The 13,320-nt window shown below is 42.9% G+C and overlaps 1 pseudogene across 1 annotated transcript in view; it reads right to left on the bottom strand.

The window, feature by feature from the left end:
- Positions 1 to 13,320, bottom strand: part of LOC308164154 (condensin-2 complex subunit D3-L-like) — a 51,119-nt pseudogene that overhangs the window by 14,690 nt on the left and 23,109 nt on the right. Inside the window, exons 3-7 of the transcript in view lie at positions 12,312 to 12,446; positions 7,766 to 7,980; positions 3,616 to 3,750; positions 346 to 443; positions 3 to 111 (exon numbers count right to left, since the gene is read on the bottom strand). The product of the transcript in view is annotated as a condensin-2 complex subunit D3-L-like (transcript). The remainder of the gene's footprint in view (positions 1 to 2; positions 112 to 345; positions 444 to 3,615; positions 3,751 to 7,765; positions 7,981 to 12,311; positions 12,447 to 13,320) is intronic.

Below are 13,320 nucleotides of genomic sequence, written 5' to 3'. Positions count from 1 at the left end.
ACCTGTGTGTCGCTGACGGCCTCCTCCTGCAGGGCCTGCACAGGGTCTCCACGCTGGCGCTGATCACCTCCAGGGGCATCTCCAGACTCTTCAGCCAGGTCATGAGGTCCTCTGTCACCAGAGAGACACCTCTGTCAACCACTCTAACCTATTGGTAACCTCTTACCTATTGGTAATATATATCAACCGATTTGGTGAAGCTGCATTCTCATTTTATGGACCCAAATTGTGGAATGCACTGCCAGTAATGTAAAATAGTCATTGATCCCCTTTAATCTGATTATAAAACGTTGCCATTTTCAGAAACCGCCGTTTACGGTAAAAAAACAACAACATTTAACTCACCAACGATCCTGCTCTTGGTGTCGTCGTTGAGATGCTGAGCGATGTCCCCGATCACAGACAGGATGTTGCAGGAGGTCGTAACACTGACGCTCTTGGTCCTAAACAGACCCACGTCAAAAGGTATGCTTAAGTCATATTTTGGCCAAATTGAGATATCTGCCTAACTCTACTCTCCTAACACTGCTGATTCACTGGGCATTATTGCCTCTATGACATCAGCCTATCAGAATGCTTGTTACATTCCAAAATCACTATCTGCCCAAGTCATCTCTTTGACATAGGCATGTTTGACACTACATACAAAGATGGCTGACCACAAGTGAAGCGTGACTGAGGCAATTATGCTATGAGGCTAACGACATGTTACTTGTTGTGGAAAGTCATACAGCTACATTAAAGACTGAACATCCTATCTAAAGGCCTCCTCCTCCTGCAGTCCCGGGGGGGGGGGGGGGGTTAGGGTTAGGGGGGGGGGGGGTCCTGATGCACTAACCTGACCATGTCATCCCAGGGGGGGGGGGGGAGGATTAGATTTGAAATGGGGGGGGGAGGATTAGATTTGAAATGTTTTTAACATTTTTAACCATTTAACAGACGCTTTTATCCAAAGCGACTTACAATGAGAGATTTCAGGGACAGTCTCCCAGGAGTAACTGAGGGCTGAGTGCCACTACCCCCACTAGATTAGATTAGAAACGTAGTCATTTAGGCTAGGATCTAGACCACCCCCTGCCATGGCTATGCCAATCACAAAAAACAGATGTAGATCCATTCCCCAAATCCTAACTTGGAATCCACACAAATTACTCTTTAAATTACTCTTTTAAACTCTCAAAATTATCAGTCAAATCCATTATCTGTTCACATCAACACATGGCTCTGGGCCTAGCTGCGTGCAGTGCAGTAGTATCTAGCTGCAGCCTTGCAGCAGAGGGCGGAAAGGAATGTGAGGACGGAATGGAATGTGAGGACGGAATGGAATGTGCCTTTCAGGACGGAAAGCGCCACCCAGTGATACATTTGAGTATTGCAGCGGAGAACAGTTTCCAGTAGTGATAAATTGGAGTATTGCAGCGGAGAACAGTTTCCAGTAGTGTGCTATACAAATACAATTTATTACTATTATTATTATTATATTATTAAAGTGTGCTATACACTTTAATCATTTATTATTATTATTATATTATCATTGAGACAAAGTTACTAAAGTACATGGTTACAATAGCAGATGCTAGGAGTTCTATGGTACCTTGGTTATGATTTCAGCAGAAAAATACTGTACAATACTGTACATAATGGGATCCCTGAAGGGAAATTAATGCGTTACAGCAGCTCACTTAAGAAACAACAAAATAAATAAGTGGCAGGGGAACTCCTAACACTAGCATTATGATGCTTTTCAGTGGTCTAGTTTTTACCCTCTCTTAAAAGAGGATCTAGTTTTCAGTCTTTCTAGAAACACAAGCCACATGTTAGACCATTCCCGTGGTTACACAGTAAACCCCTAGCAGACGAAAGAACCCAGAGCATTTTATGGAACTCACCTAAGATCTTTTGCATTTCCTCATGGCCAATCATGCGTGGGAAACACCTAGACGGAAAACACCCAACAACTGGCATTCTCCTTTATATACTATGTCCTTCATGAACGATTGATGCTCTCTCATGGCTGAACATTCAATACACACAATCAGTGAAAGTTTTTGTAAACCACCAAGACATGAAATGCTAAGTCTATTTCACGTGTGACATAATGCTTACTCCTCCAAAAAAAGCCAATACCTACTGTTTACAAGAGGGAATCCAGTTGGATTCTATTGAGTTTATCATTGAACCATTGAGTTTAACATTCCGATTTGTAGAACTGACTGATGAAGTGAGTCAAATGATGATCTCTAGCATTTATGAATGTTACATCTGTGATTTATGCAATACTTAACATGAAGCCTGAAAGACTCAGCATAGATTGTGTATTAGTTATACATAATTGTGACACCAACCACATGTACTTGATTCCCTCATAACCTAGGGTTAGATGGCAAAGTGTTAACACACAATTGTTACCTATGAGGAACTACAAACAGAACATATACACACAAAGTCAAACCAAGAAATGGAACACGGATGGTGTTCCAAGTGCTATCCAGTTACCCCTAAACGCTGACCTTTCCTCAGTACCAAATCTTAACTCAGTAATGCAATACTGACGGCATCCTCTCGTGTTCCCAGTAGACTTCATATCAATAGGGTTTAGCTTTGTCAACAATACAGGGCAGTTCTACAAACAAGCCAGAGGATATACATACTGTATATGAGTAAATTAACTATACTTCATAAAATGTATTTTTCTTTTCTTTTTGCTCACACAATATATTAACAATATAAAACTCATAAGTAGTCACTGCAGCCGTTATCACAAGCTGTGCTCTTCTGTGTTCACTTACTTTTCCCAAAACTGACTTGTAATCTAAGTTGCCTAAACCAGATTGTCTACTTTTAAAAGGTCAGAGGACGGAACAGGTTTATTTGTTTATTTCTTTTATTGACAATCCGTGGCAGCTAGGAAGGAGGTAGGGTTGAAATAGATAGAGGGATGGATGGAGGGCGGACGAGGGCCCTGGAGGAACAGCTGGGGGACGGCCGTGGTGCTCAGGTATTGACAGGCCTGCTGTCATTATCAGCTGGACTCCTTCCCCTGCAGGAGAGAGAGAGAGAGAGAGAGAGAGAGAGAGAGAGAGAGAGAGAGAGAGAGAGAGAGAGAGAGAGAGAGAGAGAGAGAGAGAGAAGTTGACAAGACCCTGGCCTGTACCGACGTTAACGGATCCTAACGCACCTGGACTGGTTCATTAAGATTGTGCTCAAGAGTCTGGAGGGGGTCAGGTTTATGTGACTGTGAGGACCAACCGTTTCTCTCTGTCTTACCAGCTGTAGAACGAGGTGGAGGAATGGCTCAACCTGTGTGTGTTATGGGGTACTACCCGGGGGGACCAAAGAGGCGGCACAGAGCGAGAATCCGTTAGCCCGTGGGCGTGTTTATTCACAGGATTTAGGGAGGGGGTATGCGGAAGAATGTGTGGTGTGCTGATAGTCTTGGAGTATGGGATATGTGGATACCTATGTGTAATGCGTAGTCAAGACTATGTGTGTGGTCTACCGTGGGTGCGGGGTGACGTAGGCGGGCAGGGTGTTGTCAGTATGTGCGTGCGCCTGGCAACAGTACAGTCCGAGAGTCCAAAAGGGGATGTCCAAGGGAGGAGGCGAGGGTGGTACCGGGAGATCCGTCCAAGGGTGTCCAGGGGTTCGGGGGTGGCTCGAGGGGTTCTGAGGGTCCGTGGAGACGGGGCAGGGATCCGCGGGAATGCGAGAGCCGGGGCCGGGGAGACGCGAGGGAGGGTCCGTGGGAATCTTGGGAGAGAACACAAACGGGGTAAGGCAGGGTTTGGAAAGAAGGCAGGTTACTAGAAAAACACAAGGAGCAAGATAGTACCGTGAACATAAGACTACGATCTGGCGATGAACTGCAGGTCTGGCAGGACCTCACTCTTTTCAGATTTCTCCTTGACCCACGCACCCGCTACCATTTTTACCACAGCAAAGCCGGCACCAAAAATCAACCCAAAAAATACCTTTCAATATCTTCCCTGGACATGGGCTGGAAGTTTTGTCGTGCTGGCCCTCCCGCTTGGGATTCTGTAGACCGGGTTATGGTTACCCTTAAGCAACCCTCTGGCCTCATTGGTCACTCCAAAAGGCAAACATCTGGCCATACCTTTCAAACAAAATTAATTTTAAGTATTGGATAGCAAAAGGCTATGGCCTTGATGCCTGGGCTTTTTCCAATATCTTTTTAATGATGTTATACTGATAGAATGTGGGTGTTAACTTATGCATCCAACAAATGCTCCATTAAGTTTCAGATGTTTTACATCTTCTGCCAGTGACCCTATACATTAAGTGTTACCAAAATGAATACACATATTGGTCAGGGCTGTCATACCCTTGTATTTTGAAACGCTCCATGAGAAAGAGACACCACCACTTGCGGATCCGAGGCATGTCCGTCTGAAATAAATTACAGCGACGCGGATAATCTTTTGTCCATAATGTATTCCTTCTCTTCGAGATGAATAGTATGGTGCAACATAAACATTATTTTAACTAGCCTAATTGTTCTGTGGTTAAATGGTATTCTAACTTACCACATGGAACTCAAACCCTGTGTTCAGGACAAGGGACAGGGTGTACTGGAACAGACAAAGCGGAAGGCAATTTTATTCATAATGTTGACAAAAGCCGGCATGTAATTACCCCCCCCCCCCCCAAAAAAAAATAGACCTTACCATAAGCATAAAAACCCCACAGTCATTTCCATGGAGCTGGCGTGGTAAGTTCCCCATATCATAGCCAGTTTTTTCAGTCCAGGTCCCAGGGTCGATTTGCTGTGCTAGATTGCTATAGAGAAATATACAATTATTGTAGATGATAATGTTAGATGATAGATGATAGATGATAATGTTAGATGATAGATAATAGATGATAGATGATAGATGATAATGTTAGATGATAGATGATAATGTTAGATGATAGATGATAATGTTAGATGATAGATGATAGATGATAATGTTAGATGATAGATGATAGATGATAGATGATAGATGATAGATGATAATGTTAGATGATAGATGATAGATGATAATGTTAGATGATAGATGATAATGTTAGATGATAGATGATAGATGATAATGTTAGATGATAGATGATAGATGATAATGTTAGATGATAGATGATAGATGATAGATGATAATCGTCGTAGACGATAGATAGATGATAATCATCGTAGACTTCAGGAGGAAAAAGTCTGAGATCCAGCCCCTGCTCATCGACGGAGAGAGCGTGGAGAGAGTCTCAACCCTCCGATTCCTGGGGATGCACATGCGGGATGACCTGACCTGGAAGGACAACACAAAAGGCACCATCAAGAGGGCACAACAGCGGCTATACACCCTGAGAGTCCTCAGGAAGGAACACAGCAAGCAGGAGATACTGTTTTTTTTTTACCGCGGCGCAGTGGAGAGCATCCTCACCTACGGCATCTGCAACTGGTTCTCCAGCTGCACAACAGCGGAGAGAAATGCGCTACAGAGAGTCGTGAGAACAGCACAGGAGATCACCGGGCCCTCTCCCCTCTCTGGAAGAGCTGTACAACACACGCTGTCTCAGGAAGGCCTCCAAGATCTCCAGGGACCCGACCCACCCTGGGTACGTACACTTTACCAGGCTGCCCTCGAAAAGGCGGTTCAGGACCCTGGCCGCTAAGACAAACAGACTGAAGAACAGCTTCTACCACAGGGCCGTCCAGGCCCTGAACACAGCAAAGACCTAAGTTCTGGGCCCTGGACAGTCTGGACGGATTGTATGGCAGCTGCTGGACTGAAAAAATCAGGTGTAGTGCTGAGGCACAAACATGTACATTTCAAGCCTGCAAACTGTGACACTTTAAATAACGTGAAACAATACTATTGTGCAATATGACAACCCTAGTCGTCTATCTGTACAGTATAGTACAGTGGATTGTGTACATAGCCTTTATTTATGTAAACCAGCTCCTTCCCTTCTTGTGATTTTTTTTAAAAGTGTTTTTTTTTCCCTTTCCTAACACCAGGGGAGCCACCCCTCCTAAATTTCGTTGTTTGGTACCAGTACTGTAGCAATGACAATAAAGTCCATTCATTCATTCATAATGTTAGATGATAGATGATAATGTTAGATGATAGATGATAGATGATAATGTTAGATGACAGATGATAGATGATAGATGATAGATGATAATGTTAGATGATAGATGATAGATGATAGATGATAATGTTAGATGATAGATGATAGATGATAGATGATAATGTTAGATGATAATGTTAGATGATAGATGATAGATGATAGATGATAGATGATAGATGATAGATGATAGATGATAGATGATAATGTTAGATGATAGATGATAGATGATAATGTTAGATGATGGATGATAGATGATAGATGATAATGATAGATGATAGATGATAATGTTAGATGATAGATGATAGATGATAGATGATAATGTTAGATGATAGATGATAGATGATAGATGATAGCTGATAGATGATAGATGATAATGTTAGATGATAGATGATAGATGATAGATGATAGATGATAATGATAGATGATAGATGATAGATGATAGATGATAATGTTAGATGATAGATGATAGATGATAATGTTAGATGATAGATGATAATGTTAGATGATAGATGATAGATGATAGATTATAATGTTAGATGATAGATGATAGATGATACTGTTAGATGACAGGTGATAGATGATAGATACCAACATATAGGATAGATGATAAATAATAGATGATGACTAGCACTGTCTCTCAGACATTACACTCGATAATGTGGACATTAAACACGATATTATGGACATTATACACGATGTTATGGACATTATACACAATATTAAAGTCATTTATACCTTTCAGAGGCTGTTCTATGTTGCTTTGTTTGTACCCGCGAGGCCATCTTGCTACCTCCGTTAGCACCGCGCTAGCTCAGTCATGGCCTTGTACACGATAGAATAGCCATTACACTCGATATTATGAACATTAAACACGATATTATGAACATTATACACGATATTATGGACATTATAAACGATATTAAAGTAATTTATACCTTCCAGAGGCTGTTCTATCTTTCTTTGTTTGTACCCGCGAGGCCATCTTGCTACCTCGGTTAGCACCGCGCTAGCTCAGTCATGGCCTCATACACGATAAATTAGCCATTACACTCGATAATGTGGACATTAAACATGATATTATGGACATTATACACGATATTATGGACATTATAAACGATATTAAAGTCATTTATACCTTTCAGAGGCTGTTCCATCTTGCTTGTTTGCACCCGCGACGCCATCTTGCTACCTCCGTTAGCACCGCGCTAGCTAGCCATGGCATTACACTCGATAAATTAAGCATTTCTAACCTTTCAGAAGCTGTTTTAACGTACATTCTTTCTTTCCTGGGCTTATAACCCTTAGAGCCAATCCTTATCCCGAAGTTACGGATCTGACTTGCCGACTTTCCCTTACCTACATTGTTCTAACATGCCACAGGCTCGCTCGTGCTAAGCGCATGCGCAGATAGCAATCAACACACAGGCACATTCCATTCCGTCCTCACATTCCATTCCGTCCTCACATTCCTTTCGGCCCCTGGCTGCAAGCCTGCAGCTGGACCCTTCTCGTGCAGTGTGCTACATATCACACGTGAGCGTGGTCTTCACACACACACACACACACACACACACACACACACACACACACACACATCTACTGTCATGGCTGCCCAGACACGCAGGCAGCAGGTGTGTCATCCTACCTGAGGTCCTTGCAGTCTTCACACAGCAGAACCAGCAGGGCCCAGGTGAGCCTCTCGGGGGCGGAGGTGTGGGAGGCGTGGCGCCTCACCTGGCTGAGGATCACCTGGTCCAGACACTCCAGGGCCTTCTCGTGCACCGAGCTCTCTGGGTCCACCACGGCCGGCACCACCCCGCCCAGCCACGCCTTCTGGACCAGAGTGCTCTCTGGCTGGGCCTGGGGGGAGAGACACACGTTGGTTTAAAGGTTATTTCTTTCTGAGTGGGGCAGTCCCACTCATATTTATCTTTGTTATTGGACAGAGATAGTTTAGATAGACAGGAAAGCAAGGAGAGTAAGGAGAAGAGAGCATGTCAGCAGGGCACGGTTTTTTAACAGCAGAACAGCCGTGTCTATGTTACCGACTATAAGAGCCGCCTCGGGGGTCAAATGACCATAGTCTTTACAATGCTAAGCTGCTATTTACACACAACGACCACTAGTACTACTAAATGAGTAGACCCAGCAGGGAATAATAATAATAATTCATTGAATTTATATAGCGCTTTTCCGAGGCTCAAAGACGCTGACAATATAGGAGATACGGAAAACACAAAAAACAACAAGTAACATGGAACACAGAGTCAGCGAACGGGGAGGGGGGGGCGGGGGGTGGTAGGGACAGGCAGGGTGCGAAATAAGGGGGAGCTCGGGGAGCTATAGCTCCCCTAGTGGTGACATGAGCTCCCCTGGAAACATGGTTTGTGAAATTTTGGGGGAGCTCTAAAATATTCCAAATTGCGATGGATTTAAGTTGTGACGGATTTTACCTGGTGTAATATGATTTGTAGAGGCATACAATCTATTTAGATGTTGGTATTAGGTATATAAATGATATATAATAGCCTATATAGCCTACATATAGGCCTTTATTGGCTACAACTATGCGAAGGTAACAGAGCGGGGTGCACTGACGCTGAACCCCTCATAGTGATAAGTAGGTGGACATGGTGCCAGCTCAGTAAATAATTCAAACTTAATGTTTACTTATAGGCTATGTGAATGTGACTGCACCACACATGTGAACAGTAACAAAGCAAATGCAGTTTAATTTTATGAAAAACATTGACAACTAAATCGGCGCAAAAAAAAAAAAAGAAGCTGAATCCGCTTAGCCTATATGCTCCTGAAACGACAGAGCAAACACGCTACATTACCAGGGATAATAATTACAATGAGCCATTCATAAAAAATAGAAAAAATAATATTAGGCTATTAAATCTCACTTAATGAGAAAACTGGCATCTCCCATCGGTCACTATTTGTTGGCTATCTGGTGATATGGACGTCTTTGAGTGTCTAGAAAAGCGCTAAGTCTAATGTATTATTATTATTTATTATTATTATGGACGTCACTTTAATCCGGCAGTTCTCAAGGTTTTTATGCACCAATCGATTCCTCTAGTCCAGGGGTCGGCAATAGGCGGCCCGCGGGCCATTGCTGGCCCATCACCAATAATATTTGGCCCAGCAGAATATTTTGAGAATCCACTTTTTTTTTTCTTTTTTTTTTTTTTTTTACAATATCGGACCGACAGTCCCACATATAGCGCCTATAATGTCCGAATAGAGAATCTACCTCCACCTGAATAATGCTTATTGTACTTTTATCCATGTTGAGAGTGAATGACACAGGGACAGACAATCAGGCAGCGGGGTGCACCGAAGCGCACTGACGCTGAACCCCTCATAGTGAATCATAAGTAGGTGGACAACGTGTAGTGCTGAAATAGCCGTGTGTGGTTTGAAAAAAATAACACCAGCTCAGTAAATAATTCAAACGTAATGTTTACGTATATGTGACTGCAACACACATATGAACAGTAACAAAGCAAATTCAGTTTAATATTCTGAAAAACATTGACAACAAAATCGGTGAAAAAAAGAAAAGAAAGAAAAGTAATCCGCTTATGCGAGGGGTGGTGGTGCATAGGCCTATGCTCCTGAAACGACAGAGCAAACACGCTATTAGGGATAATAATTACAATGAGCCATTCATTCAAAATATAAAAAATACAATTAGGTTATTAAATACAATAACGACAGGCTTGGTACTCACTTAATGTGAAAAGTGGCATCTCCCATCGGTCAGTATTTGCTTGATATCTGGTTATATGGACGTCACTTTAATCCGCAGGCAGTTCTCAAGTTTTTTTTTGCATCAATCGATTCCTCTCGTGCGTCTTTATCACATTCATTGAGGAAAAGGACGACTCGCATGTATAGAAAGGGAACATTGTGAGCACGGAAGATGTGAGTCTCACAACGGCTTTGCGTTGATGAAACCAGGTAGGATGAACATTATAGTTCGCTGTCCATTCCTCTTTAAATGCCCTGTTTTCACCGTCAACTTTCCTCTTTAGACCTTTGGAGAGTGACATGATGTTTCTCTTGCTAGTTAGCAGGTTAAATGTTTAGCTAACTTCACCCGGCAGGCAAACAACCAATCCAATAATAATGTGACCTTGTCTGGGAGGAGGGGGGAATCATTCAGAATGAAAGTATGTTAAATAATTATTAGAATAAGCTAGGCTGCGCTACATCGTCAGTCCACACATTTATTATTCAAAACTATGGAAAAGGGTGAAACTACGTTTCAACGTTGTTGAGAATCACAACACAAACTTGCTAGTCAAGCCAAAATACTGCAACGTAATGGATTGGACTGCTACCTAGTTAGCTACAACACTACTTTACATTGTTACCTAGTTAACTACAACACTACTTTACATTGTTACCTAGTTAACTACAACACTACTTTACATTGTTACCTAGTTAACTACAACACTACTTTACATTGTTACCTAGTTAACTACAACACTACTTTACATTGTTACCTAGTTAACTACAACACTACTTTACATTGTTACCTAGTTAACTAGAACACTACTTTACATTGTTACCTAGTTAACTAGAACACTACTTTACATTGTTACCTAGTTAACTACAACACTACTTTACATTGTTACCTAGTTAACTACAACACTACTTTACATTGTTATCTAGTTAACTACAACACTACTTTACATTGTTACCTAGTTAACTACAACACTACTTTACATTGTTAGCAGGCTCACAAAACAAGCTGTGTTAGTTGACTAGCGATGTGTACATTTTTCGAAAGAAAAGTCAAAGCATTAGAACGTGTCACATTTTTTAACAATCAATTACTTACTTATGAATGAATGAATGAATGAATGGAATGAATGAATGGTCTTTATTGTCATTGCTACAGTACAGGTACCAAACAACGAAATTTAGGAGGGGTGGCTCCCCTGGTGTTAGGAAAAAAAAAAAGAAAAAAAAAAAAAAAAAAAACGTTCGGGCCCGCCATCTAGTGGCTCAAATTTTTTTGGGCCCGAGGCCAAACCTAATTGCCGACCCCTGCTCTAGTCAGTGCGTCTTTATCACATTCATTGACGAAAAGGACGACTCGCATGTATAGGTGGAAGGGAACATTCATTGTGAGCACGGAAAATGTGAGTCTCACAACGGCTTTGCATTGATGAAACCAGGTAGGATGAACGCATAGTTCACTGTCCATTCCTAAATGCCCTGTTTCCACCGTCAACTTTCCTCTTTAGACCTTTGGAGAGTGACATGATGTTTCTCTTGCTAGCAGGTTAAATGTTTAGCTAACTTCACCCGGCACGCAAACAACCAATCCAATAATAATGTGACCTTGTAAGTCTGGGAGGAGGGGGGAATAATTATCACAATAAAACTATGTTAAATAATTATTAGAATAAGTTAGGCTGCGCTACATCGTCAGTCCACACATTTATTATTCAAAAATAATGACTAGCGATGTGTCATTGATTTTCGACAACGCGGAAATGTATTCACATTTTTCGAAAGAAAAGTCAAAGCATTAGAACGTAGAACGGAAAATCGCACGCGCGCTTTGCGCACGGAAAGCCACCGGCCCCGATTTGGCCTGAATTTTTTTTCCCGTCAGGAGATATATATTTTTTTGCTTTAATCCCTGGGCTCCCCCGCACACCGTGATTTAATTCGCACACTGGGGACAGGGGGGGTGGTTAGGGGTAGGGGAGGCTGTGTGCATATCAGGGGGGGGGTCCTGCCATATCCTATGCACTTTTTACTTTTTATGCACTTCTTTTTGCATCCCTGAATCTGTTCTTAAACTTGAATTGTAAACTTATGCACTTTTTATGTATTTATTGAACTGTTCTTAAACTTGAGCTGTCAGACTTGCACTTGTGAACCGTGGGCTGGGTGCTGAGCTCCAGTGGTGAGTGTGTTGTTGTGTGATCATTGTGTTTGTGGCCATGAACAGTGGAAACTGAATTTCCCTTTGGGGATAAATAAAGTATTCTGTATTTGTATCTGTATCTAGTTGGGGCACCACATAAATTAGCCTGCCTCCTACACAGCGACATTGATGGAATACCCCCCAGAGTCCAGCTGACACCGTTCACACAGTTTCAGTATGGTGGATGATGCCAGACAGGAAACAGGAAGTAGAAACAGGAAGTCAGACTCACGCTGAGCAGCTCCCCCAGGCTCTGCAGGGCCTTCTTCTTCACGGACACGGCCGGGTCGCGGCAGCGCTCAGACAGAACCGCCAGGTTCTCCTGACTCAGCGTGATCACGCCGTGCTTCAGCAGGCTGGACATGGCCTGGAGGGGAGGGGAGGAGGGTCAGTACAGGCTGGACATGTCTGGAGGGGAGGGGAGGAGGGTCAGTACAGGCTGGACATGTCTGGAGGGGAGGGGAGGAGGGTCAGTACAGGCTGGACATGTCTGGAGAGGAGGGGAGGAGGGTCAGTACAGGCTGGACATGGCCTGGAGGGGAGGGGAGGAGGGTTAGTACAGGCTGGACAAGGCCTGGAGGGGAGGGGAGGAGGGTCAGTTCAGGCTGGACAAGACAGGATGAGAGCTGGAGGTCAGTGGATATGGGGTCTGGACATATGTAAACGGACTGCACTTATATAGCGCCTTATTCCAAAGCACTTTACAGCGGCTCTCATTCACCCATTCACCCATTCACACACCAATGGCGGCAAGCTACCATGCAAGGCGCCGACCCGCTCATTGGGAGCAATTTGGGGTTCAGTGTCTTGCCCAAGGACACTTCGACATGTGGCCAGCCGGGGTTCAAACTCTGGTCTGGTTCTAGTCTTTTGGTCCACATGTCGTCACCCCAATCAACATTTTCGGACTTGTTTCTTTTGAAACAGGGAACTACGTTTTGACGTTGTTGAGAATCACAAAACACTGCAACAGCGCAATGGATTGGGTGAGTAATCCCCACTGCTACCGAGTTAACTAGAACACTACTTTACATTGTTACCTAGTTAACTAGAACACTACTTTACATTGTTACCTAGTTAACTAGAACACTACTTTACATTGTTACCTAGTTAACTACAACACTACTTTACATTGTTACCTAGTTAACTAGAACACTACTTTACATTGTTACCTAGTTAACTAGAACACTACTTTACATTGTTACCTAGTTAACTAGAACACTACTTTACATTGTTACCTA

This window comes from Nansenia antarctica (assembly GCF_963989245.1).
Source record: "Nansenia antarctica genome assembly, chromosome: 8".
NCBI lineage: Eukaryota > Metazoa > Chordata > Actinopteri > Argentiniformes > Microstomatidae > Nansenia > Nansenia antarctica.
Note: the sequence above shows the minus strand (reverse complement) of the source record. Positions and strands in the feature narration are given on the sequence as shown.